Source organism: Hibiscus syriacus, unplaced genomic scaffold (genome assembly GCF_006381635.1).
Source record: "Hibiscus syriacus cultivar Baekdansim isolate YM2019G1 unplaced genomic scaffold, ASM638163v2 tig00109957_pilon, whole genome shotgun sequence".
NCBI lineage: Eukaryota > Viridiplantae > Streptophyta > Magnoliopsida > Malvales > Malvaceae > Hibiscus > Hibiscus syriacus.
The window spans coordinates 3,311,213-3,326,531 of NW_024062539.1; the positions used below are offsets into that span (position 1 = coordinate 3,311,213).

The 15,319-nt window shown below is 33.9% G+C and overlaps 1 pseudogene; it reads left to right on the forward strand.

Moving 5' to 3' along the window:
• Positions 1 to 594: 594 nt before the first annotated feature.
• Positions 595 to 1,950, forward strand: LOC120211041 (annotated as a pseudogene).
• The last annotated feature ends 13,369 nt before the right edge of the window (positions 1,951 to 15,319 follow it).

Here is a 15,319-nt window from a genome sequence, read left to right on the forward strand (position 1 = left end):
AATATTCACCCATGTACCAAGGTATACCAAACTTAAAACGATTTTTCTATTTTCTTACTTTTTCTTTATAAGATAGCGTCAGATTAGAAATTAAAGTTAAACCAACCACTACACAAATGCAGGGGATTGACTCGGAATCCCCTGGAGTTCCCAATAATGTCTCCATTTCTATAGTTGCCATTTACTATAAATTTTTCGTTCGTCATTTAGTAATAATTGATGGGTAAAGAAAGATAGGATCAAAGGGCGCTGTGGCTGGAATTGGCGTTCGTCCCCTGCCCCAACGCTCTAATTATCATCATTGTTATTCGTTTAAAAATACACTTCATTTTCCTTACTTAAATTACTAAATAGGATCATCTACAAAGATTATCATAGGCAAAATTTAGTATATGAAATTAATGTGAACCCAATCAGTTGCGTCTCCTCTCCCAACCCCTTGACTTCTTTTTCTAACATTTTCCCTCACCCGTCAAATCTCTGTTGTTCTTTTTTTATATATATTGAAGTTTAGTTTTTGTTAGTTTGATTAGCTATATTCTTTTTCTGGGACGGGGACGGAGAGGCCGAAGAGAAGAGGAGAGCACGAACACAATGTTCGAAGAGCCTGATTGCACAGACCCCGGCATGATCGTCGATGCCTCTCCGACTGCATCGGATGATTCGTTTCTTGTTTACAGCAACACATCAGGTAATGCTCATTCCTTTTTGGAAGCCAACAAATTGAGTTGTGATGCTTCACCCTTAACCATATCACGATGGAACCAAACCACGCCTACCGACAATTCTTCATGGGACCCTTTCGACGAAAATGGCCTGGTGTCCTCCAATAGTCTCATCGGCTCGCTTATGCGTGAAGAGGGACATATCTATTCCTTAGCGGCCAGAGACGAACTACTTTACACTGGCTCCGATAGCAAGAACATAATTGTGTGGAAGAATCTTAAAGAATTCTCAGGCTTCAAATCCAATAGTGGATTGGTTAAGGCCATTGTGATATCGCCTGAAAAGATTTTCACTGGCCATCAGGATGGCAAGATTCGTGTTTGGAAGGTCTCGATGAAGAACCCTTCCATTCATAAACGAGCAGGAACTTTACCGACTCTCAAAGATATACTCAAAAGCTCAATTAAACCAAGCAATTACGTCGATATTAGACGTAAACGTGCTCTATGGATCAAACACTCGGATGCGATGTCCTGTTTTAGCTTGAAACGAGGAACAAGGTTTTATTTACTCAGCTTCATGGGACCGGACATTCAAGATTTGGAGAATCTCGTATTCAATGCCTCGAATCGATTCAAGCACACGACAATTCCGTTAACATGGTGATCGCAAGCTTAGGCGAAATGGTTTTCACCGGTTCGGCGGACGGAACCGTTAAATTGTGGAAAAGGGAACAGCTTCGGAAAGGAATGAAGCATACATTGGCTCAAACGCTTATAAAACAAGAATGTGCGGTAACAGCATTAACAACCATCACATCTTTAGGTCCAGCGTTGTATTGCGGCTCAAACGACAGCGTGATCTCTTACCGGAATAACGTAAAGGAATTCTCCGAGGGAGGGGAACTTAAAGGGCACAAGCTGGCGGTTCTTTGCCTCGAAGCAGTAGGGAACTTGTTGATTAGTGGATCGGCCGATAAGACTATGTATTTGGCGTAGGAATGGTAAGTTGCACACAAGCCTTACTGTGCTAACGGGGCACACGGGGCCGGTGAAGTGCTTTGCAGTGGAAAAGGATCAGGAATCGAGAAAGGAGAAGCTGTGGATTGTGTACAGCGGGAGCCTGGATAAGTTGGTGAAGGTGTGGAGAGTATCGGAGCATCCGCCGGTGAAGAGGAAGCAACCTAAACATCAGAGCCAGGTGAGTTATGACTCGGCGGTGTCTTTCCCACGTGATGGGAGCACTACGACCACCAGCATGAACAGCCGGACCGGGACTTTCTGATAACAAAAACAAAATTCATTTATTTTGGCTATATATTGTAAATATTGTTTTGGATTTATGAATTTTTCAGCAAAATCGTTCTTGAATAATAAATTTTCATTTATATATGCCAAACATACAACATTTTATTCAATTGCCCGAATCGGATATACATGTTGAATCATATATACAAATAGTCACCTTTAGTATTACATTAAGTAAATTTTGTCCTTTAACTCAAGGAATTCAGAAAAATTAAAAATAATAAAAATATATTTATATTATTAACAATTTTAAAACTTAATTTAAAATGTAAAAAATGATAATAAATGAAAGTTTAGGGTAAAAAAAGATAAAAATAAATTGGGTTAAATACATAATTGGTCACTTATGTTTGTGTTTTGTTCACTTTATCTCACTGCTTTCAAAAAACATAATATAAAGACATTTTTGTTTTTATTTAATTAAGATGCGGTCACCGTGAGTTAATTGTCGTTAACAAATTAAGTGACATGGTAGTTAAATATTTTGGCATAATCACATATTTGGTCCTTAGTATTTATATATTCTCTCAATTTAATCATACTTTTAATAAATTAAAATAAATTTAATCATCTAATCAAATGATAATACATGTCATTGAGCCAAGACCAAACAGATTGTCATATAAATTAAAATAAATTTAGCCCTACTTTTATTCTTAGTGTTTCTTTTCCATTAATCAGATGATGATATGTGATTTGAACCTAAGTCACTTAAGAAACCAAGTAAGTACCAAACCATTAAGCCAATGCCAATGCTTAATCTAAAATAGAGAACATGATATATATATATTTTGTATATGAATGTATAAATACTTAACTTAAATTCATAATATTATATATATTGACTTTAACAAATATTTTTATATTAACTTATTGAATATATTTTATTATCAATTTAATTTGAAAATATTTTATTTTTATTTTAATTGAAAAAATATATATTTTATGTTAAAATATTTAAAGTTAAGATAAGAATAAAATATATTTTTATACCAAAAAAAGAATAAAATATATTTAATAATTTAAAGTAATAATATAATATATTTTAAAATACATACATTAAAAAGGAAAATAATAATAATATTTTTAAAAGATTATATAAGAATAAAATGTATACTTTAAAATTAAAATAAAATATTTTTAAATTAAGTTAATAATAAAATATATTTAATAAGTTAATATAAAAAATATTTCTTAAAGTTAATATGTATAAAATATTATGAATTTAAGTTAAATAATTATACACTAAGATACAAAATATATACATCATATTATCTATTTTAGACCAAGAATTTGTTTTGGTTTAATGGTTGGGTATATATATTTGATTTCTCAAGAGATCCGAGTCTAAATCTCTATAGCCACAATTTGCTTTGCTTTATTTTCTTTCAACAATAGTGTGACACGTGTCACCATTTGATTAGTGAAAAATAAATATATTAAAATAAAATAAAATAAAATTAGTCATTCAACTGAATGGTGACATGTGGCATCATTCAATTGGATAATTAAATTTATTTTAATTTATTAAAAATAGGTATAAATTGAAAGAATATGTAAATAACAGAGACCAAATATGTGATTATACCAAAATATTTAACTGTCAAATTACCTAATCTCTTAACTATTGACGACAGTTAACCTAGTGACCACATATTAATTAAATAAAAACGAAAGTGACTATATCTTTATTTAATAAAAATGGAAGTGGTCATATATTATTTTTTTTAACCAGTAAGGAAAAGTGGACAAAACACAAACATAAGTGATCAATTATGTAGTTAACCCAAATAAATTTAAGGGCTAAAATGTTTTTTTAAAATTCAAGGGCTGAAAATACCATTAAACCAATCGAAATACCCCAATAAAGCTAGCATGTGATTACGAGGAATAATGTTACGTTTGTGATATTTGTACTTTGACAAAATTTTCAATGTGGTATCTATACTTTAAAAGTATCCAATATGATACTTGTATTTTGACAAAAAATGAATTTAGTTTCCTTACAAAAATATCATTTAAATCAATCGAAATGGTGTAGGTTGTCATGCCAAAACGTTGTTAATTATTTAACATTGAAGTGACCAAACATGAGTAATTCGAAAATTTGATTATTACATTGAAAATTTTTATACTTTAGTAACCAAAATATAAATAAGAAGATATTTAAGTGATGAAAAATATAATTTACCCTAATATTTAAATATATTTATATAAGGTTTTGATCAACTTACATAGTGTAAAACTCTTTTAGTTTTATATAAATTTAAGACCATTAGATGTATAAAAATAAAGGGCTGAGATTAACTCTTTACTTTTATTTCGGTGAATATATTCTAATTTCTTACTTTTAGTCTTGGTCCTCTATTTTTACTTATTCAATGTGTAAAATAAATAAAAAAAAATTATCCTGTGCAATTTTAATCGTTGAACTTCTGTCGTTCTACTTATTGTGTAATTTTCAAATCAGCATGATATTTCTATCAAGTCGATATATAATAAAATTTGTATTAATATATACTTAACAGAGTTTTTTTTTAATTCTTCCATTACATCGCACCTTTCGGTATTTGAAGTATTGGAAAACCCAATATCAACGGTCTGAATCGCCGACCCAAAAATTTTTGGCAATATTTAAGGTAGGCATTCTAATTTAAGGGTAAGTAACGACAGTCAAATTATATAATTGAAAATATTATAAAAATATATCATTTTTTGTTGGATATAATCTAAAATGTTAATTTTTTCTTAACATCTTTTAGTTACATACTTTTTTTATAATATTTTTTTGTTTAGCCGAAAATGTTATAGAGTTAACATTTTAAGTTGCGTTCAACTGAAAATGTTATGCTTTTTTAAACATTTTCAATTGCCCCCATTTATTATAGTTCCTTAACCTAAAATTAAGTTGCCGTACAACAAAACTTATCTATACCCTAATTCTCAACGAGACAATAAATAAATAATAATTATATTTTGTTTAACTTGTGACACTTTATGGTTCATATGTAAATGTAAATTTGTAAAGGTTACACATTGAAATTAGATTAAACAGATAATATCTTTAAACAATCACGGATGGACCTACATGTACAATAAGAGAGATCCTGGCAATTCTAATCTCGTAGCCTTTTTTTTATCTTCTATGCAATTCTTCGGCTTTGCCGATTGTCAGTGACGGTGGCGACCATCTTCTGGTGATCACAAAGCAAAGTTTCTCTGTCACCCCATGACGAAACATCCAAACAGTGACGATATCCACATCTTTTTCCAATCTATGTTGTCTGCAAAACGTTAGTTAATCTTTAAAAGTGAGCACGTACGAATAGTTTGAGTTGAATAAATATTTTGACATGGAGGAGCATCATCTTATACCTTTGTTCGTGGACAACCTACCACTGGAGTTACATTGGAAGGGACTGGAAGATTTTTGGCAGACACGGGGATTAAAGAATGTTTACATAGCTAGGAAGAGTAGAAAGGGAACTAGATTCTCCTTTGTTAGAACGGAGAGCGGAAATAAGGCAGCGAGAATGATCGAGAGGTTAAACAGATTGAAGGTAAATAACAGCAAAATATCGGAGATGCTAGCTAAAACAAATAATAAACTGTAAAGTTGGAATAAGCAGACTCCAGCGTGGATATGGAACAGAAAGAAATGAATGCAGCAAAAAGGGCATCAGAGGAGGTGGAAGTAAGCAGCCAGAAGAGGGCTGAAAGGAAGAGCATAATAGGCTTCGTAGAAGACTCTGACTTATGGAAGGCAATAAGATGCTTAGTAGGGGAATCGGCTAGAGGTGTTCAATAATAGAGCCCAAATGGAAAAAATACCACATTGAAACAAATGAATATTAACAATCGACTGGGTGAGTTTTCTGTTGTAGTGGCTGCTAAGGAGGTTGAAGATAGGGCGACAGGGAGTTTTGTCCTAGAACTTCCTGAGCTGCAAAACAGGAAAAAACCAGGTAGACTCAAAAAGTTTGTCTCGATAAATAAACTACATAAAGCTACACACTCCTAGATTCAGAAAAGAAGAAATGCATCCAAACGCGAAATTAATCGAAGAATAGTTGACAAGCGGCAAAAAAGAAGAAGAAGCGAGGCGACTCTGGAATTGGGAAAGATGTGTTGAAAAGTAAGTGGTCGGCCAACTTGTTGAAATTAATGTCCAAATTTTTTTAGTTGAAATTTGGCAACAATAATGGTTCATAGTTTGCATCAATAATGGTTGAAGAGTTACATGAGAAAATTGCACATTTAATCTTTGTATTTTAGGGTATTTACAAGAGTAGTTCTTAAGCTTCAACTATAAATACCTTAACTCATTTAGCTTCAAAAACATCCCAAATCATTCTAGCTTTCTCCCAATACTAGAGAATTTCAAGATTTTTTTTTAGAATTGTTTTTTTTTATCAAGAGAGAATTGTTATTATTTTCTCCTTGTTAGATCGAGAGAAGTTGTAATTCATATTTTATCATAGTGAATTTTTTCTACTGTTACCCGTGGTTTTTACCCTATATTATTTAGGGGTTTTTTACGTAAAATTTGTGTCTTCTTTATCTTTATTTTTATTTTTTCAAATTATGAGTTGTGATTTTGCTTTATTCGATAGCTGTATTACACAACAAAATAGTGGGTATTCAGGTAATAGGAAATAAGCAAGAGTTTGAGAATGAATTGATCAATTTAGAATTGCCTGAAAAATCAACCTGAGTAATTGGATCCGACTAATGATTTCTTGGCATGTGGAATGCAATTCGTGTCGTGGAGTGTACGTGGATTAGAAACAGAGTCTTGAGAACTCGTGAAAAGAGCTGAAAAGGTTTTGGGCTTCATTAATTTCAGAAATTGTTTTGGAAATTGTTTTTTGCACCTTGTGAAAATCATGAACAATTGATTCTTTGAAATAATATTGCCATTGTTGAGAGGGTCAGGGCAAGCGAGATGGATAACTGGTGGAGTTGTCAATGCTAAATGTTGTACGAGTGATTGAAGTGGATGCTAGATTTATCTATTAGATTGGGCGAATCAACGTCGAGGAAATGTGATTTTTTTTGTTGTCGGTACGGTTGGGATTGAGGCGGCTGGGTGTGGAGGGTTTCTTTGGTCAGTGAATGGTTTTGTTAGCAGAGGCGCTTGGTAGATCAGGGAGATTATTGTTAGTTCAGGATAATTACAAATTCATCGTGTCTAACTCAATTATGGAACCAAACTACATTTGATCTCAGGGTCTTGGAAGAAAGAGATAGTAGTAGTAACTATTATGAATGGGTTCGCTGCCTGTGATACTGGAGTTCAAATCGTATTGTGGTATGAAATGTAGATATTAAAAGACTCGAGAGTTATTATGTGGATCACAGGCGGAGTTTTTAACGTAATAAGAAATAGGAGGGATCACGACTGCACGAGTTAATTGTTAGATTTTAACGAGTTCAACGACTTCATCGAAAGGTGTTTTCTTGTGGAATTACCAGTGATGGGAAAAAATATACGAGGTGCCGCTGTCGCCGAAATTTGTGGACTGGGCACCAAGGTTGTTCAGATTTTTTAATGCTCGGTTGCAAAATGTTTATTGTAGGAAGGTGATAAAAGACGTGTTTGGGCAGGAAATTGAGAGGAAATTTGACGAGATCCAAGGTTCACTTAAGGTGAAGGATAGAGTTATCAAAACTGAAAATGATTTATAAGACATTAATTTGGAATTATGGCAATCATTAAAGTCATAGGAAGATGTTTGGATACAGAAGGCAAGACTAAAGTGGCTCGTGGAGTGGGTGTTGACCCGTAAATCCTCAATCAAAGCCTGGTGGTGACGATAGACGTGAGCTGGGGGGAACGGATGTTATGATCATGTTGGAGTCACCATTTTTTTGGTTAATTATTATTATTATAATTATTCAATAAACAAATTAATCCCTAAACTATTACAAAAACCCAGAAAAAAAGAAAAAGAAAAAATAGGCCCTTGTGGCCCAAGTGTGAAGAGGAATGGAGCTAGGGTTTCATCTGTTTCTATGATATAGAAGAGATCTGATGGATTAGATTGAAGCATACTAGGTTTTTGGAGAAAGGATTCTTCCGCCACCGCATATAAACCATTGAATCAAATTTGATCTAACGGTATAAATTAATATTAGATTAGGGATTCTTAGACCCTAATGATCATCTTCCACCGTTGTTCGTCCATAGTCTTTGGATCAGATCTAATCCAACGGTCCCCGATGAAACCTCACTCGTGACTCCTCTCCTTCCTAAGGTCTGTCACCGTCGCTTATATATATGTCGGTCGTCACAGAAAATGCCAAAGCAAGCCTCAATGTAAAATGTTTTACTCGTTCATCACCCACGTCACAACTACTTTCATCAGCGTTGACCACGCTGAACCACCCTCATCAGCCAGAGCATCAAACACTGGAAAAAGCAAAAAAAATATAAAGAAATGGGAATGGAACCCTTTTTCCATTTGCATGCAACCCAAAAAATTAAAGAAAAAGGGAGTTTTCACTATAAAAGAGAACCAAATCCGAACCAAAAGGGATCCCTCATCACAAATACAAAAAAAGGAGAATACTTTCAAAAAAAAAGAGAGAAAGGAAAGAAAAGAAAGGAGAAAGAAGAAGCTTACCTCGTTTGTCATCGAAAAGTCTAAACGTCGTCGGATGGTGGAATTTTTCGAAGGTAAATCCCTAGATCTAGGGTGTTTCGTGGGATTTTAGGCTTGAAGGGGTTTGAATTTGGGTCTAGGAGGGGGAATAAGTCCTTTTTGGGTTTCAGTTTGAGTGTCAGCTGTCGTGTACAATCGCCTATGACGCTGGCATGCGGTGGCCAGAGTCTTTTGTCCTCCCTCGGTGTGGAGGTGAAAAGAAACTTTTGAGAGAAAACAATTTTCTCTTTTCGGTAAAGGATTGAAGAGAGAATAAATGAGAATTTATGCCATTTTTTGCCATAGTTTCGGGGTTATATACCACATGCTAGACGATATCATTTAGGGGGTTTAGAGGTGCATTTTAGTGCTTAGGAAATCCTCGCAATGAGGGTCTGTATCTAACATCTCATTTCAGTCACTGAATTGAAATTTTAACTTTTCATGCTTTTGGCCTTAAAATTTGTTGTGTTTACATTTTAGTCATTACGCATGCTTTATTATGCTTTGGCCGAATATTTGATCTGATCCTTAAAGTTTTATACGCATTACATTTTACTCCTCTACCATGTTCATATGTGAAATGTAATATTCATGCTTTGAATACCTATAGGTTTCTTGCATATCTATTCTGGTCATTGATTATGTACTAATTGGTCCCTATAGTTCTTATTTAATTCTGTTTTAGTGCATTAATTTAATTTATATGTTTTGACTCACGTGCTGTAAATATTTTATTAGAATGGTCAAATGCCTTTAGATTAAATAGTAATGATCACTGATACACTCGTATCCATTTTCAAGAATGAATTTTGTAGAATGAGCGTGAAAAGTGCAACATATCAAGATAGTACAATTCAATATGACATTCGAACGAAAGCGAATATGAAAATAATCAAGTATGCTTTTGATAAAAAATGAAATAACAATTATTTTATTTTAATTATGATAATATTTACTTTTATGTTATTTTAGTATTTTAGTTTATATTTGATTCACGTTTAATGTGAGATTTTAACTAAATAATTCAAAATGAATTGATCAATTTTCAATAAAATGATCATATTTTAAATTTCATCTCGAATCCACAAATTCCATTATTGTGACAACGTATAAGTGATCAGGTACCAATTTTGGCCTTTGTGGAGGAGCTAATCATTCCCCACAAGTAACTGAATCCTAAGCCCTAAAAAATGGTCTGACTCTGATGGGGACTAGCTAGAGAGTCAGGCCATCAATCGCTTTTACATTGTCTTAGTGATAGAAATTGTTGATTCAAGTCCAAAATTAGCCTATGATCCTTTTCGTTGAACATTAGTTAATTTATTATGCAGTATTTATGTAAATAGTTCTATTGTTGTTTGAATTCATGTTTGTAGCTTTATGAAAATTCTTTTTTCCGAAACTGCTTTTATCTTTGTTTTGTCTTTGTTAAAGTTCAATATTCTTTTCCTCACACACTTCAGTTGCATCTCATGACATAAGCTTTATACCCGAGCTCCGTGTCGATTAAGTAGGGGTAAACGCTATGCTTTTGTGGTGAACTTATTCCCTACATGAGCTATAGAGATTAACCTCTGGGGTGCACACCTTATACCTCTATGGGAATTTACTTCCTCGTATGGGTATAGCGAGGTGGGTCCCCTCAAATTGAACTTGTTTCATTCGAAGCCTGTAATGGGTGAGGATCGAGGGCTTGGTAGCCTAATGGGGCACCAACATAAAGGACAAATCGAGTAACCTTTCCCCTAGAGCCAAAACCATGCATATAGTGAACCATAGAGCCATGTCGAACCTCAGTCCGTCAATAGGTACCAAATAGGTGTACACAGAGGAGGGATGACTCTAAACTTTTTCCATTTGGTTTAAATTCTTAGAATAAATTTATTTCCAAATGAAAGCATGTGAACTAGATACCATGCAGTTAGAATTAATTTCTTGAAATAAAGTATGACAGGTAGAAAGTATGTCCGTTTAGGATATCTATTTAACAAAAGCATGTTGGGTAGATACCATGATGGGTAGGTCTTATATTCTCCTCTAAATAGTTTGTTTATCTTTATCGATCATCTTACCTGTACTAACTTATTTCTTATTTTTATGCCATTTTTTACCTTTTTTGCATCACATCATCATGACATAATGCAAAGATGTCGATACACAATTGAATATCCAATTGGAAATATTTCAAAGGGATAATTTTTTTTCCAATCAAGTAGTATCATAGACAGACATGCACTGATGGTTAAGATAAGCTCAAAGAAAACAATGAGAAGCTCGCTCGAAGAATCAAGCATCGGAGTTAATCGATAGAATGGCATCCAAGATTGGAGGGTAAGAACTGACATCATCCGAGAAGAGCCATACTTTTAATGAAGCCTCTACACAAGCTCAAACGATCATGGAGCACTTGAGAGACTGAGTTTTAGAAGGAAAAAAACCAAGATAAAGCATCAATGTACTTTAAACCAGACGTCCAATCAAAGGCATGTCTGTAAAATGGACTACTTTGTAAAGTGAAGACTTTGATCTCCAATAGAACTTTTTCTATGATATTCACCATTTGCATTTGCATTTGTATTTTTCATTGGCATTTACATCCGTACATCTTCGCATTTGCATCTCTACGTTATGCGCTAGCATTTGTTTAAGCATTTTTTACCAGCATTTGATCATGAAAACATGGAGTTAAACTAGGGAGAAATCTTTGGAAGTGGTTTTAATCGTGTGGTCTCATTCACAGTATTAAGAATTATGGGGCACAAAAAATGCAAGGCCCAAAATTTAATCAATTCAAATGCATAGACCATTGACGAATAATGGGGGAATCTTGAGGCAAACCAAGAAAAAGTTATTGCCTCCACCATGAAGCTTTGTCGCACTTGCATGAAAATGCATTTCATATTGTTTGAAATTGTTTTTGCCTTTTCTTTCTCTATTTACATAAATATTTGTAAAAATGTTTGATGATCGAACATACGTCACTTTCTAATGTTATGAACAATAAAACGTGTTTTAATCTTGTAGTTATTTAAATATGGAATGAACTACAGATTCTTTTAATTTTTCACGAATTATAGATCTTTGGTATGTGGCAAGATTAAACCTCCTATATCATGTCTAAAGCCAAACATATAACCACTCGAATCTTTACCTAAAATAATTTGTGATCACTACCAAAAGACCAAATCTTGACATTGCCTCTCTTTAAAACCCCACGATTATACCCTTATCTTTTCCTATCTCATGCAATCCAATCTTTTCCTAACACTTCCTTTCTCCAAAGATATGATTTCAAAGTCACACCCTCATCTTCTTAGACCCAAAGCAAACCCTAATAAAATCTAAAGGCTTTGAATATAAGATATTCGTTTCTGCATGAATCATTCATGCAAGAGAAACAAAATGGGGCATCCTAGATAAACTTTTCGAAGACAAGCTCTAATAATTAGGCCATGCTGGTAGCGAAATGAAGAAGAAGAAATAAAGGTAACAATTGAAATAATTCTATCATGAATTAATTATATTATTTTTTATGTGAATAAAAGTTAATCCTAAATATCTATCCCCCTGGGGATACCTCTTTTGCAAGGACTTTCGTGTATGAAATGATGAATAAACTTCTTTCTTTTATCCTTTCACAAAAAGAGAATATATCCTTTGTTGTCCCCATTTGAGCCTAGAATATTTTCTAATGATTCAACCTTAACCAAGGATCAACCTCCACACTAGGGACCAAGGTGAAGCAAATCTGCTTGCATGAGTAAAGACAATCAGTCCAAGTTTTGTTACAAGGATAAGTCTCTGTGAAATCAAGGGAAATAACAAAGTACCACAAGGTAGACCAAATGTAAAGTGCTTGAAGATCAAATCAAGTCGAGAACAACAAAAGATGTTCCAAGTATAAAAAAATGACGTTCAAATGGAAATGACGAATTCCCCAAATAAAGAGAACAAGTAATGCATTCAAAGTGAAGTTCAAGATTCATCAATAAAGAGGACAATAATTACAAGCAATGAGTCCCTCAAAATATAATGACTCAATAGTCCTCAAACTACAAGGTTGGTCAAGTACAAATGGTTCAAAGATCCAAATTCAACAATAAGATCAAGAAATACCAAAGATATTAAAAATGGAGATGAAATATAGGGTGAAAACTCAGGGATCCAGAAAAGAAAGAAATAAAAGACAAGTTATAAACAGATTCAAATCAGGCAAGACAAGATTGAAGACATCAGAATGAATTAATCCTTGGTTTGATCACCCTTAAACACTTGTTTGGGCCTATTTATCCCTTTATTTCTTAATCGTGAACCATGGCCTACGTTGCGTGCCTAAAAAGTCCCTTCTAATCATGCATAGATTTCTAAGTGGAAAAGACTTTCTTCAGATTTCATTCTGCCTCTTAGGGTTAATTTTTTATTTACAAAAATTGTTTTCTAAAATCTTTAAATCATGGTAGGGAAAAACGAGGTTCAAGATAAAAATTTCAAATGGCGTCTTGAAACCAAAGGAGGATTCGAGTTGAAAACCTGAAAAGGCAGCTTGAATATGAAGATTGTGTAATTGTTGCATAGTAGGTGGTCTTATACATCTCTTGATAAAGTGTCATACCACTTGAAAATAATCACGAGAGTTGGGAACGAGTGAACATTTCTAGAAGATGAGCATAATGATTACTTCATTAGATTAATGAACACCAGAATCAAGAATGCCAGATCTTGACCAAAGAAGCCAACTTGAAACACTCTACCTTCCCAAATCAACCTAAGCCTCAAAATTAACATCAATCTTGACACATGTAAAAGGGCTATAATTTTTGAAGGATTAAAAGAATAATTGATTTATTTGATATTCAATGAACTTTTGTTTTAAAATTCTCTTCAATTGTGAGCCCGAAATAAATGGCATTATTTTTTCAAAACTTATTCATCAAACTTTTTCACATTTTGGAAAATGAAAGAGGAAGAAAATCATTTTCAAACAAGATATTCTCTTTGGGAAATAGATCTTTGGCATAGGTCTATCAGGCCTAGAAGCTAAGAATAAGATCAAGAAGACATTGAGAATGAGCTTCACCACTTATAATGTCCAGAAGAAGAATATGAAGACAATAGAAACTTATGTTGGAATGTGAACCATTCATGCTTCAGTGGGTAAAAGGGTAAACAATAATCATTTTTGATTGAGTAATTAAGATAGAGGCATAAAAGGCATCGAGACCATATGCCTGACCACAAAGAAATCAAATAACACTTTCTTCTAACACTTTATGAAGAAACCAAGATAGAAGATATAAAAGACATGATTGTACAAGATAATCAGATTGTTCTCCTGAATATTGCAAGCTTGAGCTAACAAGTTGCCACATTGATATTGGTGTAACAACCTAGATCAGTACAACACACAGTCGACCGATCTAGGATGCCACATGGAACCACCAGAGTGGCTGACCAACACCTTACTCTTTGCTTGTAATATAAAACGACCATTTCCATAAATAAAAACATCCATGAAATAATATAATTTAAAACATTATACTGGGGAGCTCCCAAAACAAATATTTACAATGAAAATATTACAGATTGAATGTTAATAAAAATTTATGACTCAATTGATACAACAAAGTTTATAAGATATACCTGCCCTTCAAAAACTGTTGAGACGTACTCTGAATTTGCATTGGGCCTGGACCTTGATCTATCTACTACTCCTCAAACTCTCGATCTAATGACATGCCCACGGAAAACAATCCGAAGGTTGAGCTAACTAGCTCACATACACACTAACAACTAAAACATACTAAACGTTTATCACTAAGATGCTCAAGCTATCATGTCTTCTGCTATTTGGTTTATTGGTCTACTATGTTCTACTTTAGTGAGTATACTTGTATACTCACTCTCTACTCTATGGTAGACATCATAGTACGGCTGAGGGTTCTACGTCTCGGAGCTCACACGCCCCTCTAGTCTACTGAGAATGTGGCCCTTGTAATCTTTGTATTAGACACCACACTCTCGACTAGCCCACTCCTTGAGTGTCAGACCTTGTGCCTAAACTACTTAGCTTAAAGTGCCTTGCGCACCCCCTCGCAGATATTTATTCTCCTCACGAGATAGCCTTAAGTTCATCAACCCAGGTGGTACTTGCACTTGAAGTAAGGATTCCTCGAGATGTGAGACATGATCTTTGAGCTCACTATTCATAGCTCGAGACTGATACAACTCTTCTTCAAAACTAGTATACAAATCTTACATTTCTTTGGTTAATTAGTCCACTCGCATGTTCTTTGTTTGGAATCTTTGCATCCAAGACCCAATCTCGGCCTATATCCTTTCAAGAATTCAGTTACACCCTTACCTTTCAGCCCATACTTCATATTTCTTTTTTTCTCTTGCTTCCTCGAGTTCCTGAATCCTTTGGTCTCTAACTTCGAATTCTCCCAGCATACTGTTCATTTTAGTTTCCAGACCATGGACTCGATGCTTTTCTGCTTTCAACTCCTTCAAGCTAGCTTTATTCTCAGCTTTTCATTTCTCAACTCTACGACTTCCAATCTTAAGATGCTTGGTCGCTTCTTTTTTCTCAGCTTTATATATGTCTCTCACTTTCTTCCCAGCTTCAATTATTTTAAGTTGGTGTTTTCTTTATACCTCTAGACTTTGAACACAGTGCTTCTCTATTAAAAATTATTTAGC